We start from the raw sequence: 13,013 nt of genomic DNA, 5'->3' as shown, positions 1-13,013 counted from the left end.
TCCTCTGATTTTATAAAGATCTGGGGATTGAACTAGGTCTTTGTGTATGCTAGGTAACCACTCTTCCAGCCGACCTACATGCCCAGAGATGAAAATGTCTAACAGATCCCTCTAGTGATGTTCATGCCGGAGGTTTGCTTAGGGTTTGGGGATCATCTGTGCTTGTGTACTGATTTAGAGCAATTGCATTTTAGACATAGAATTACTTCCCAGTCACATTTACACATTATGTCTTTTGCTGTCTATAAGGAAGATATTTAAAAGATTCTGGGAACAGTTTCCACCTGGGAAGTGTATCAGTGCATTTGACTGATGAGAGAATAACTCTTCACAGTACATATGATTTGAGAGCTGGTCGTTCCTTAAGCTTGTGATGCAGTTCAAAGGAACCCTTCTATGATGACCCTTCTTTCCCACAGGAAGTGGTAGTGCTTGAGAGTCAGCTTCCAGTGGGATTTTAATACAGTGTTGAAACAGTGATGCCTGAGATGGGAACACTTCCTTAGGCTCCATATAAACCTAGATACTTTCTGGCCTTAATGACTAAGATTTTGAAAATCTGAGGTTACAGGAACATAATTTGTGGGACTCTGCACAAATAAAAACAAGAATTCCTTGTTTAAAAAAATTAAGAATTATAAAAAATCAATTGGAGAACATAAGTCTGAGCTCATCTAAGAGGAAGATCTATGTATCCATCCAGGTCACATGTCCATGAAGTCGTTGTGACCCTGATTATGGAAAGACTTTGGTCATTTTTGCAAGAGAACGTAGATGCCATGGTCATATGGGATTTCCCTCTGTGTGCTGTGAATACCATTGGTGAATAAATAAACTTCCTTGGTCTGTTGATAGGGCAGGGGAGAGCTAGGTGGGGAAAACTACACTGAATGCTGGGAAAAAGGAGGCAGAGTCAAGGAGAAGCCATGGAGCCGCCACCAGAGACAGACACATTGAAACCTTGCAGGTAGGCCATCAGCTTTGTGGTAAGATATAAAATAATGGAGATGGGTTAATTCTAGATGTAAGAGATAGCTAGCAATATGCTTAAGTAATTGGCCAAGCAGTGACTTAATTAATACAGTTTCTGTGTGGTTATTTCGGGAGTCTGGGTGGCCGGGAAACGAACAAGCAGGAGGGCGGCCAGGAACACACTAGCAGCCTCTTACTACACCATGTGGTGCTTATGTGATTCTGGAGGAGTAGATATGATTTATAAAATTGAAGTCAGGACTCTGTTTTCATAGCTTTCCTGGCCTTTCTTTCTTGCCACATTGCTAATATGAGTGGGGGCCAAAATCTGGGGCCTAAATCTGGAGCCTCACCTTATAATCTGGAAGTTTCCTTCTACAGAACACTTTGGGGCATTGCGTGCTTTTGTAGTCGTTAGTTTTCCTGTCATTGTGAACAAATGCCTCATAGAAACAACAAGAGGAATAATTATTTGGGCTCAAAACTCCATTTCATGTATTTGGGTTGAACCAGAACCTGGGTGGAAATGTGTGTCAAAGGTTGTTTTCACGTGGTGAGCAGAAAGAGTCTGATAGGAATGCAGGCAGAGAGTGGCATAAGATCTGACCCCAGGGCCATGTCCAGAGTCATTTGTTTTCTTCAACTAAGCCGTGCCTCTTACTTTCAACCATGTATTAGTTATTTTTCAGATGCTTTGATAAAATACCATGGCCCAAAAAAAGTTATCAAAGAAATCATTTATTTGGCTTACAGTTCCAGAGGGGAAGTCTCTTACGGCAAGGAAGGCATTGTAGCAGGTGGCTTGAGCTGGCTGGGAATATTTCATCCCTCAGGAAGCCAAGAGTGAATGAGAAGTATGGTGAAAGCTATAAATACCCAAAGCCACCTCCCTTCAGTGATGTACTTCATCCAGCAAGGCTCCACTTCCTAAAAGGTATCCAGCCTTCTCAGAAAGCACACAAGCTTGGGAACAAGTACTCAGGTACATCCATTTCTGGGGATATTTCTCACCCAAACCACCACAGACATTTTCCTTCAGGGCCGCCACATTAAGACCCACCAAAGGATGAATCAATTCTTCAGATCAGAGCCCTCATGACCCATAATTTCTGGAGATTTCATTGCAGACACTCCCAGAAGCGTGCCCACTAATCTTCTAAGTGATTCTTAAGCCAATCAAGATCACTATCAGGATTAATCATGAGCTGAGAAAGAGGTGTATGTCTGCAATCCAGGTCTTCTAGGAGCAGAGTCAGAAAATTGATGAAAGCTGGAGACAATTTGGTCCAGACTAGGTATTGAGTTTCAAAATGTGTGGGCTATGACAGGGTAAACATCAAAACAACTTTATATAATAGCTCCCATTTTATAGTGTGGCCTCAGGCCAGCTAGGAGCAGCAAGACCTCCCAGGATAAGGTCTTCTAGCTTTGGACCACTGTCTTCCTCCTTTGTGGCATTTCTTTCCGCAGAGGCTTCTTTAGCTTTTTACAACTACATTTATTACTTTTTCTCAGAGGAAAGTCTTTTCCTATAAAAATTTTATTTATATTAATTTCATGATTCTCAGTGATGAAGATCTATCCCAGGGCCTTGTGCTTTTGAGGCAAGCATGCTACTAAATAAGCTAGATCTACAACTCCTACTTTTGATTTTTATCTCATTTTTTCTGAGACAGAGTTTCAAGTAGCCTAGCCTGGCTTCAGAATTACTATGGGCTGTGGCTATCTTTGAACTACTGATCTTTCTACATCCATCTCCTGAGTGCTGTTATTAGAGGAATGTATCACCATGCCTGGTTTGTAGTTTTTGCCTTTATTTTGGTATGGGTATATATAACATGAATGTACATGTTCATGTGTATGTACATGCATATAGAGGTCATGGTTGATGTTTTTGCTGAAATAAATCAAATCTGTAACATGTGCTACAACAGGGTGTGTTAGTTTGAATGTTTTTGGCCCCATAATTGAAGAAGGACACTTAAATCACACACTAGTTCAGAATTAAATATAATAGATGGTTATTTTTTTATGGGTAGACTCACAGATCACAATGCTCTGCTTGAACAGGGAACAGCAATGAAATACTGTAGCCAGAAGAGAGAGAACAGACATACGCTTTACATCAGCATATATGGTATATGAGGCTCCGCCCAAATGGGTGGGTAACTTAAAGGCTACTGGCTGTAGGAATTCCTAAAGCACATAATTTCATAGGAAATGACATTATTAGGAGGTGTTGATTTGGTGGAGTGGGTATGGCCTTGTTGGAGCAAGTGTGTTACTGTGGGAGTGGGCTTTGAGGTTCCCTGTGCTCAGGATACCATCCAGTATGTCAGTCCATTTCCTGTTGTCTTTAAGATATAGGACTCTCAGCTACTGCTCCAGTACCACATCTGCCTGCACACTGCACCTAGGTCTGCTGTCTTCTCAATTGCTCTCCACCTTATCTTTGAGACAATGTCTCTCATGAACCTGGATTGCTGTGGGACAGTGATCTTATACCCTGTAATGATTAATCAGTTGTATTGCTTTTAAAAATGCTGATTGGCCAGTAGCCAGGCAGGAAGTATAGGTGGGGCAACCAGGCAGGAAGTAGAGGCAGGATGACAAGAATAGGAAAATTCTGGGAAGAGGCAGTCTGCAATTGTCACCCAGATGCAGAGGAAGCGAGATGAGGATACCTCACTGATAAAGTTACCAAGCCACATGGCTAACACAGACAAGAATTATGGGTTAATATGTAGAAATTAGTTAATAAGAAGCCTGAGCTAATAAACCAACCAGATTGTGACTAATGTAGACCTCTGTGTGTTTCTTTGGAACTGAACGACTGTGAGTCTGGCAGGACAGAAACTACCGTCAACACTCCATCTTCAATTCCCCCAAACTCTCTGGCCACTGAGCCTTGCCTACTCTGGGATTACAGGACTTTGATACAATGCCCAGCTTTAAAACTAGACAAAACCTTTTGTTTCTTTTATTTATCAATTCTTTGATAATTTTATATACATATACAGTGCATTTTGATCAAATCCACCATCTTACCCCTTCCAACTTCTCTCAGATGCCCCTATACCCTCCCAACTTCATTGTCCCTTTTCCGCAGCCCTCCATTTACCTCTGGATTTCCATAGTACTGCCCTAATACACATTGGTGAAAGGCCACCCAATGGAGCATGGGCAACCTATGAAGCATACTCTTGAAAAATATTGACTACCTCCCCCAGCAGCCACATACCCCACTTTTTAATGTGAATTCTAGGTGATTAGTCTTAGGTTCCCATGCTTCTGTTGCAAGCCCTTTACTGAAAGAGCCGTCTCCCTATTCCTGTATTTATTTTTAAAACAAAGGAATATATGGTTTATCCACTAAGGACTCACAAGATGACAAGCTCATTCAGAGCCAGGATCTGCTTCGTTTGTCTTTGTCGTCCACCACAGCACCATGGATATAGAAGAAGTGCAATATGTGTGTTGAAAACTGATGCCAAGTGTTGTTGGCATTCGTACCAAGGCTTCCAATTCTTTCTGTAATATCTAGCAATGCTGTTGTATAACTGCTAAAAAAGGAGAATAATTCCAAGTGCACATTTGGGTTATGAAAAAGTTTTGTCTAGCTTTATTATAGAATTTTCCCCTTTAGAATAAACTCTCTGGCTGACTTATGTATCCTCCCCCCTTTAAATATGTGTATGGGTGCTTTGTCTCCATGTATATCAGTGCCCTGTGTGAAGTCCAGAAGAGGGAGTGGTTCCCCTGGGACTGTGGTTACTGACAATTGTGAGGTGTTATGGAGTAGTTGGGAATCAAACTTGAGTCTGCTGGAAGGGGAGGTGGTGCATTTAATCACTGAGCCATCTTGCTAGTCCTCATATCTACATAGTTTTGAAGACCTTTGGGGGCAGATTTACTTTCTATGAAGAGGCATTGTGATCTGGTTAATTGTTAGTAAGTCTGAGTTTGAATTTCCTCAATAATTTTTATCATTTAATTGATCAATTCACACTTATATATTGAGTCAGTTACAACAAAGTACCAGTACCATACTACCATCCATCTTTTGTTAGAAATAGCACAATTTAGTTTTCACAGTTCTAGAGTGGAGAAAGTGAGATCAGAATGGGAACATAGTGGAGTTCTGAGAGTCCCTTTCACAACTGCTAAGGGAGTTCTCAGAAATGACTGTTAAGATCACTGATGCCATTCATGAGGTTTTCTCCATCCTTGACTACTTCCTAAAGGTGCCACTTCATAATACTACAGTTGTAGTGTTTAGGATTTCAATGTATGAACTGATGTGAGAAGAAGCATTCAGTCTGTTTCTTCAATATATAAGCATTGACATGCGTATGTAAGTAAATGATACTGTGATTGTGTCATGTGTCAGCATGGTGACTGGAAGAAGGGTTCTGTGAACATAAGAGATCTCCTGTCTGGTAGTTGATATTCTGATGTGGGGAAGGGCTCCTTGGAAATGGCTCCACATGTCTTCTGGGTACGGCAGTGAAACAGGAAGACTCTCCAAGTCCTTACAAGCTAGCAGTGGAAAGGTTGGCACTGAAGGAAGGGAGATCTGAATGAGCAAACAGCGCATGCCGCTTCTTCCTGCTTTCTTCTCGGAGACACCTGGCTCTCTCCCTCTGTAAGCCATAACTGTTTCAACCAATGGATTGCCCTGTTTGTATGTGGACTATTCTGTCTTTGATATTTTAATTGGGGATTATGATTTTTTTGCTGACAACCCCCATACACTGGTTTCTTTTGTACTACTTTATTTTTTTAAACGTTTTTGAAAAATCCCTGATTCATAGAATTCTCAACCAGGAGGAAATTTATTTATTTGATAAAAATAAAAAACAGCATCTTTTAAATTGCCACCCTGTTACTCACCCTCTGCCTCTTTGGATTTCTGGTAAGAGTTCCTCGCCTTCTGATGACAACATCTGCTGACAGCCTGCACTGTGAACAGCCTTCCTCACCATCTCTCTAGGGTTTCTAAAGAAACCCATTGGTAAGCTCCTGCTATACATGTATGAGGACTGAACTGACCAGGTGTGGTGACCTACTTCTGCAATCTTAGGCCAAGGGAGATGCAGGCAAGCAGATCTCTGGAGCTCACTGCTCAAGCAGTTTAGTTGAATCAGTGAGCACCAGGTTCAGTGAGAGACCCTGTCTCAAAAAAATAAGATGGAGAGTAATTAAAGAAAACACTAACATTGACCAATGGTCTTCACATACCTGTGCACAATGTATATATCCACATAAGTGCTTAAATACAGCACACACATTCTTATACATAAAGTTATTATGTAATATGGAAGACTTCTGTGACAGTTTTCATTTTGGGAGACAATTTATGGGCGTCTATCCTTCAGGCATGTCAGTCTGAGAACTTGTTACAACTGGACATTCTCTAAGATCTAAAATGTATGCAATCAGTAACCTTTATTTTGAATAGGTATGTTCTCAATCAGTCCCACAGAAACACTGAGGGAGGTTGACAGATGGAGATAGGGAACATCGCAGAATGGGCTCCACTGGGGTGTGAGCATTTCTGTGTTCACTACCTCTGTACGTTGCCCCAACTTTATCTTTTTTTCTTTTTATTGACTTGGTGTTTAATATTTTTATTTTATTTTTTTTTTATATCCTGGTCACAGTTTCTCCTCCTCCTTTTCTCCAGTACCCCTCCACGCCGCCATTCACTCCTTCTCCATTTCTATTTTGGAAAGGGCATGTCTTCCATGAGTATCAACAAAACATGGCACATATCAAGTTGCAGTACGACTGAGCACCTTCCCATGTATTGGGACTGACCTAAGCACTCTGCATATGTGTTACAGCTGTGTAGCTTGGTCCTCTTGTGGGACTCCTAACAGTGGGAACAGCGGCTGTCTCTGATTCTTTTCCTGGCTTTTGGGACCCTACTGCTCATACTGGGTTGCCTTATCTAGCCTTAATACATGGGAAGGTACCTTGTCTTACTAAAGTCTTGCTTTAGGAAATTCACAAATAGAAAAATAAAAGAAAAACCACCACTAAATCTATCACACTTTTACTCTGCTGTGGGATGGTCTTTCTGTATGCTGTGAATATATGTTGCTCTCATTAGTTGATGTTTATAGGCCAAAGCTGTTTTGGCCTATAGCCATACAGAATAAGGCTGGGTGGGAAAGGCAAATGGAGATACAGGAATGAAGAGGATGGAGTCGAGAGATGCCTAAGGAGCAAGATGCCAGAGCACTGGAAAGCTACGGCCATGTGGCAGTACACAGACGAACAGAAATGGGTTAATTTAAATGTAAGAACTAGCCAGAAATAAGCATGAGCCATCAGTCAAACAATTATACTTAATATAAAGCCCCTGAGTGGTTATTGGGGAACTGGTGGGTGAGAAGAGAAACGTCCCTCCTTTCTTGAGTGTCTCGTAAGGCTCCCTCACCTTCTGACAAACGTCGGGATCAGTTAGTGACCACTTCTCTGTCACTGTTAAAGGAAAGCAGAGCATCCACTGAGTCTATCTCTTGGACAAAGATGCTTAAACTCTTGTCTGGCAAATGCATCCCCAACTTTTGGGGCAAAGGGGTGCTGGTGAAACTATTACAGACACAGTAATAGACTAAGGACGTCCCCCCATAGCCTTCAGGTGGTCTTCGCACTGTCCGTGTCTGTTGTATGGCATTCCTGTGAGTCTCTTCTTCTCCACCTCCTTCCCTAGAGAAATCTGAACTGTGTGCTGTTACTGATTCATAGCAGTTCCAGGAATACAGAGAGGGTGGCAGTCTTTGAGCTTCATTCTTTCCCCTACGTTTGTCCATCAGTTAAAAAGCAATATCCCAAGAGTTAGAACAATTGTGTTGGAGGTTAGCTGCTGGAGCTCCTAAAGCACTCTTCTTTCTAGGGTCCTTCCCCAAGTGGAAACCCTTTCGCTCTCTCTGAAATTGCCTCAACTGCCAAACGAAAGGCAAAATAAAGATGAATTATTGTGACAGATCCCTAGGAGATCTTCCACTCTTTGCTAATTCAGAACAAGACATAGCCATTCGCTTAAAAAAAAATCACCCACTCAGCAGGATTTGCTTCAGTTTTCACCCTGTAATTTACTGCCTGTTATGGTTTAATAGCACAATATGCTCTAGTTCACTGTCCTCATAAAAGCTGCAGGCAGGGAAATGGCTACACTCACATACATTCTCATTCTGGATGGAGAAATGAAATCTTGCAGCTGGGTCGTGGAAGTGGAGCTGTGAAATTACAAAGCAAATTGTGTTTGCTGGGCATTTTTGCCGAGGTCAGGGTCCTAGACAGAGGCTGCGCCTGCCGACCTCCCGAGAGCCTGACGCACTGACTTCTCCAGCTCCTCTCAGTTTCCTGTTGGAACGCCTATTTGTGTCAGTAGTTTGCGTCAGGTCACACAATATTACAAGATTTATGATCAAATTGAATAGTGTTCCTGGAATGTTCCCAAAGAGAATACTTTCCAATAGCAAAAGTGTTAAATCCACAGTAAGTTCAACAGCTTTTATTTCTGTTTTCAAAACAAACACTTTTCGCTTCTTTTGGCAGTAAAAGGGCCACTGCAGAATCATTGACTGGTGGTTCAGGTGCTGGTTAACAAATGGGAGCTTTAATGATCCAGGAACAGATTTGTGAATAGTTATCGACTGATAGCTGAGAATATAACATTTTCGATTATTCCTGCTTTTTGAAATAAAAAAATCATTCATGACCTGGTCCATTTAATTTCCCTTGACTGTGATGTATGACTCTTTTCATAAGTGATCGTTTAACAGAAATGTTATTTATGAGGCAAACTTGGTGTTTAAAATCCGAAAAAATTGGAACGTATAAGAGGTCATGGGATAGTATGTTATGTAAACCAATATTATCCCTGACTATTGGAGCCAGTGATTAAGAGTCTAAGTGGGTCTAGGGATGTATACGTCAGTGATAGAACACTTCTAGTATGCAGAAAGCAGCTTCAGATAACCACACTATCACTAATAGAAGCCCTGTTATCTAGAATGCCTGGTCTTCTCTCCAAGTTCTATCGGTTGTCATTACATAATGAGGTCAATTCAAAATTGTGTTCTACTTTTCCATCTGTCAGAGCATCTACCTCTTATGCTTTCTAACAAGACCAACTTATTCCATCCTTACAACAATAAGAACAACCAAAAGGGAACAGTCCATGACACTTTGGGATTATGTCACAATTTTTATTAACATTAATTCCAAAGTCTTCTAACAGCTTAGTGCAATGATCTTTCTTTAATAATACTGCAACTCAGAAAAAGTAAAAGAACCCATCTTATATATTCAAATATGTTATTGCAGTTACAACTTTGTGTGCATTTCAGTATCTTTCAATATAACAGTCTATACTTCAAATAAAGGTACAGAAGAACGCTCAGAGAAATCTGTCCCCATCTATTTTGGCATGACATCTAGACTATTGGGATACTTCTTAAATAGCTATGTCTCTCCCCCCTGCCCCTGGATGGCCTTTCATACAAGTGCTGGAGCCTGTGCTAGTCCTCGTCTGGTTTCTATTGCCATGGTAAATACCACAACCGTAAAGTCATATCATTTTGGGTAAAGAAGGTTTATTTGATTTACACTCCCAGAACACAGTCCATCACTGATGAAAGTCAAAGCAAGAACTCAAGGCAGCATCCCAATAGCAGGGGCTGAAGCAGAACCCATGGAGAAATGCTCCTCACTGGTGTGTTCCCAGGATCTCTTTCAGCTACCTCCTCGGACCACCTGCCTAGAGGTGACACTGCCCATAGTGGGCTGGGCCCCCCTACATGAATCAGTCAAGAAGATGCCCCACAGACTTGCCTGTGGGCTCCTCTGATGAAGGCATTTTCTTAGTTGAGGTTCCATCTTCCCAGATGATTTTTAGTTTATGTCAAGTTGACTAAATACTAACAAACACAGAGCCCCATCTTAGGGACTTTTTTCAGGTCACTAATGACACAGCTGGAAGTTGAAGACTTCTCACAAATGTGTATAAGGACGATAACTTATGGGAGACTCTGTGTAGAAATCACTGAGAGAATTTGGATCTGACAGCTCCAGAGTAGCAATAATGGTCATAAATATCAGTCGTAAGATTAGAACGACGCATTCAGATGCCGGGTGCTTCTGTAAGTCATTAACCAGGCTTTAATCACTGGCCACACTTAGCATGGGGTTTGCTAATTTCAAGAATTTTACCCTGTTCTGAAAACTAAAAGAGGCTTTTACCGAAAGGCCAAAGTGTAAATAGTGACAAGCACTTTTCCCTCGGGCGAGTGACTCACTGAAGGTGCAGCGAGAAGCTATTTTCTGTTTGATGTTTGGTCAGTGACCCGGAAGGAGAACTGCAGTAATTTTGTAATGTTAGAAAGTAGGACATGCAAGATTATTTCTAAAACAAAACTATTTTTAAATGAGTTGCCACTGTAGTCAAAATGAATAGCTATCAAAAATTGGAAAGAGTGCATTCAGAAACTGGAGTCTTTCCATGTTAATTTAATGGCACCTGTTGCCATCCCTGTGCAAGGAGCAGAGATGTAAAGGCAGAGGGTGATCTTGTGCTTAGTGAGTTTTCAGTCTTCTGGTGAGGTTAACGCTGAACAAATGCTTTCAGAAATATTGTAAAATATTATAGGATCACAGAAATTTCAGGAATTTTTCCCTGAAAATTAGACATTTAATATGGTATTACAAGGAAAAAGAATATTTCAAAAACCATGCATAGAATTTGTTTAGGGATATAGAGAAATTGTTGCAAAGGATACTGCTGTGGTTTGAATGTGCCTCCTAAAAGTTCATGTATTAGAGACAATATCCTGAATTTACATACTGATGGGTTTTGAAGATGGTCTTTGTGAGATCATTAAGATTAGATGAGGTCATGAGGGGAAGTCCTTATGATGATGTTAGTATCTTTATAAGAAGAGAGAGTCACGAGCTTGCCCTGCTCTGTCTTACCAAATGCTGTGGTTTGAGTGTGTAATGTCTCCCATAGGTTCCTGAGTTTGGATATTTGATCCCTAGTTAGCAGATCTATTTGGTTGGAGGAAATACACGACTGGGGGATGTCCTTGAGGATGCTACAGCCTGGCTCCGCTTCTCATTCTTGTTTTGCTTCCTGAGTAGATGCAGTGTGACTTCCTTCTCTGCTGCTTCTGTCTTCCATGTCTTCCCCGACCATCACCATGCCTTCCCCGACCACCACCATGCCTTCCCCGACCACCACCATGCCTTCCCCGACCACCACCATGCCTTCCCCGACAGCCACCATGCCTTCCCCGACCGCCACCAAGCCTTCACTGACCACCACCAAGCCTTCACTGACCACCACCATGCCTTCCCAGACTGCTACCATGTTTTCTTTGAAATGATAAACTATGTCCTGAACTGTGAGTCAAAACAAATCCTTCTCCCTTGTTGTTTTTGTCAGTATATTTTATCACAGCCACAAGAACGTAACCAAGAGACCAAGTGATGCCCTTTGAAAGGTCATGGCAGGCATGGGAAGAGGGCCTGGGCAGAGGCAAGCACCAGGCTCTTATACTTCTTGGCCTCCAGAATTGTAATCTACTAAGCTTCTTTACAAGTTATCCTGTATTCATATTTTGCTATGACAATAGAATAAGAACTTAAGAGATTCTTTCATGGAAAGAATTTTCTAAAGGAAAATGTCACAACTAGACCCTAAGGTACGGTGCTTTGAATACTTTTCTGGTATGCAATGACCCTGTCAACTAACTATTCATTCCCTACCCTTTGTTTCGTCATTATGGTGCTGAAAATTCAGCTCAGAACCTCTGCATGTGACAAATTCTTCCTGAATAGTCACAGCTCTTAGCTATTTCTGTCAGTCCTGCCCCAGAGTGGCCTTTCATACAGGTGTTAGTGGCCCTTTGTTGTGGAGTTTTTCAGGTCATTAGTGGTAGAGCCGGAATCTGAAACCTCCAGCCATGTAAAGAGGGTAGTTTATCACAGACTTTACAGATCACTGGTAGATGTTATATCCGACAACTCCTCACTAGTGGTAATGGTCACAAACATCAGAAATATCACAAATAAACCAGGAAAACGATGCTCCATACTCACCTGTGTGTACCAGCCCCTAGGTGTAGCGTTTTAAACAAACAGGAGTTGATAACCCTAGCACTGAGGAGATGGTGGCAGGAGGTTCAGGAATTTAAGGTAATCCTCAGCTACAGAGCATGTTTGAGGTCTACATGTAACGCTCTCTAAAAAACAAACAGGCTGGGGAGATGCTTGCTATGAAACCATGAAGACTAGAGTTTGTATATACCCAGCATCCATGAATAAGTGGGTGCCATGGCAATGCTCCTGTACGTCATCCCAGCACTGGGGAAGGCAGAGACAGGAAGATCCCTGGGGCCATGCTGTCCAGACAGTCTAGTAAGCTGGTGGGTTCCAGGTTCAGTGAGAGACCATCTCAAACATACAAGGTGGGGTAGATATTGGCAAAAATACCCAGTGTTGACCACTGGCCTACACATGTATATGTTTACACATGCCCATGAATAATCTGCCCACGTTCACTCTCTACACATGAACACATACAAAATAAGCCCAAGCAAAACAATCATAACAAAAACCAAAATCAAATAAAAAGTTGAGAAAGAAGGGAGGCGTTGGGCTGCATGTGTTACTCATTGCTTTTGCCCCTGGTTCTCTCAGAGGACAAGCACACACAGCTGATTCCTGAGCGTGGCTATTTGCATTATGTTCCGTCTATTTAGAGTTAAGAGTTCGCCTCATTATTTTCATTTTAGACTCGCAGGCTCATTCCAGCTCTCCTACAGGTTGAGATTCCAGGCTTCTGTTATTCTTAATATATTTCTGTATTGGTTAGCCTTCTTCTGTCTAATCTATCTTCTTTTGGCTCCTCTGTCTCCTTCTTCGGTATATGCTCTCTGAGGTTCTGACTCCTTACAGACAGGCTTCCAGCTCTCTCTGCTGTTCTCATGGGTACCCTCCTAGCTCACTCTAGAGCTGGCAGTCTATGG

Source organism: Myodes glareolus, chromosome 2 (genome assembly GCF_982192425.1).
Source record: "Myodes glareolus chromosome 2, mMyoGla1.1, whole genome shotgun sequence".
Taxonomy (NCBI): Eukaryota; Metazoa; Chordata; class Mammalia; order Rodentia; family Cricetidae; genus Myodes; species Myodes glareolus.
This window is presented reverse-complemented; position numbering follows the sequence as displayed.